Source organism: Cynocephalus volans, chromosome 6 (genome assembly GCF_027409185.1).
Source record: "Cynocephalus volans isolate mCynVol1 chromosome 6, mCynVol1.pri, whole genome shotgun sequence".
NCBI classification, from domain to species: Eukaryota; Metazoa; Chordata; class Mammalia; order Dermoptera; family Cynocephalidae; genus Cynocephalus; species Cynocephalus volans.
The window spans coordinates 126,052,476-126,054,030 of NC_084465.1; the positions used below are offsets into that span (position 1 = coordinate 126,052,476).

The 1,555-nt window shown below is 45.0% G+C and overlaps 1 non-coding gene across 1 annotated transcript; it reads right to left on the minus strand.

Annotated features, from left to right (window-relative positions):
• Positions 1-208: 208 nt before the first annotated feature.
• On the minus strand, positions 209-309 carry LOC134381418 (small nucleolar RNA U13). The gene has a single exon (XR_010024006.1). It is a non-coding gene; the product is annotated as a small nucleolar RNA U13 (small nucleolar RNA).
• Between the last annotated feature and the right edge of the window lie 1,246 nt (positions 310-1,555).

Sequence of the window (1,555 nt, forward strand, 5' to 3'; positions counted from 1 at the left end):
CACAAGAATCTTCCCCTCCCTTTATGTAATTCTTGAAACCACCCTGATTAGCTCTGCGACCTAGCCTGGCTGGCAGGAGATAAAGTCTCTGACTTAGACTCCAACGTTTCTACAGTGTTAGAAAATTTAGATGGTAGAGTTCAGCCTTCAAATGTCATGATTCTATATTGTCATTCCTTAATTTTGTTTTGTTTGTTTTCTTTTTTCATGTCCCGTGGGGAATGTGCCAATGTCATAGCAAGGCTTGAGGAAGGCATATCTCACTGAACAGCATGAAAATCCAATCAAGCTCATGAACTACAAAAGGTGCTACTACTTAGTTTTTGATTTTAAAATAACACACATAAAAATTTTTTTAAATACAAGTAAATCAATAAATGAAAATAATCCACATAGTTAAAACTATGGAAACTAATACAGGGCACTGAACCACATGTCAGGAGTCCTGGCCGTATCCTTTTAAATTGCGGCATTGAATGTGTGGTCTAAGCCAAACCATCTAACTCACGCTGGGCCTTGGTCTTCTTCATCTCTAAAAATGAGAAAACAGGGCCAAATGATCTACAAGTGTTTCCAGTCGTAACAGTCTCTGACCTGGTTAGGAACTCGAGACATGCCCCCTTAAAGATCTAAAACAACAATTCAAGGTCATCCCCGATGGATAGTGATACATCCATGAAAGGGACACTCACTGTAAACTCAGATGAAAGAAGGTCCCTGTGGATGACGTGCTGGGGGAAGGTTTACAAAGCAGGTTGGAGAAGAGGAAAAGGGCCCTGGTGGGTGGTGATGGCTGGGAAGTGTAAGGCGTGTACCGTGTGGAAAGTGGTCTAGATGAGGTGAGCCTCAAAGAGCTCTGCATCAAGTGGGAATCTGTCACAACAGTACAATTATTACCCTCACCCTGGGGCAAAGATGAAAGGGGCTTTCATGAGCAGACATGTGTCATGATGAAGTCAGCCTGGACTTTAGAGGGGGCACAAAACAAGCATGGGACGTTCTGACTTTGGGGAAGAATGGGAAACCAGTAGGAGCAAGAGCTTTCAGTTTGCCCATCAGTAGGAACTGGTTGAGATGGACATGGGGATGGGGACACCTTCAAAATCGCACCCAGACCTTGACCACTAGAAAGAAGTCCAGGAGAAAGGTTCTTCCTCCACCACGCCGGCGAAATTGAGAAGGATGTCCAAGACAGCTGCATGAATCTTGGGCACTTGTGGTGATGGACAAGAAAACATTAGGGCCACTGGGAAGACGTGGGGGTGTGGGACTTCCCAGAAAGGAACAGGGATGTCAGAGAGAACAGCAACAGGAGATGCTGGAGAGGAGACTGCAGGTGCCAGGCAAGGGCGTCCCCGGTGCCGCTTCCCCGGTTAACAGTGTTGAGACGTGGGTAGACAGGAAGAGGATGGACATGTTCCAAGTCATATGCAGAGGATGACACTAAGGAAAAAAATGACTCTTTACAGTTCCTGGCCCATTACGTACATGATTACATATTTAATGAAAGGTGACTTGTACCATGTATAACCCAGTCAAAAGTCAGAAGTTCTTT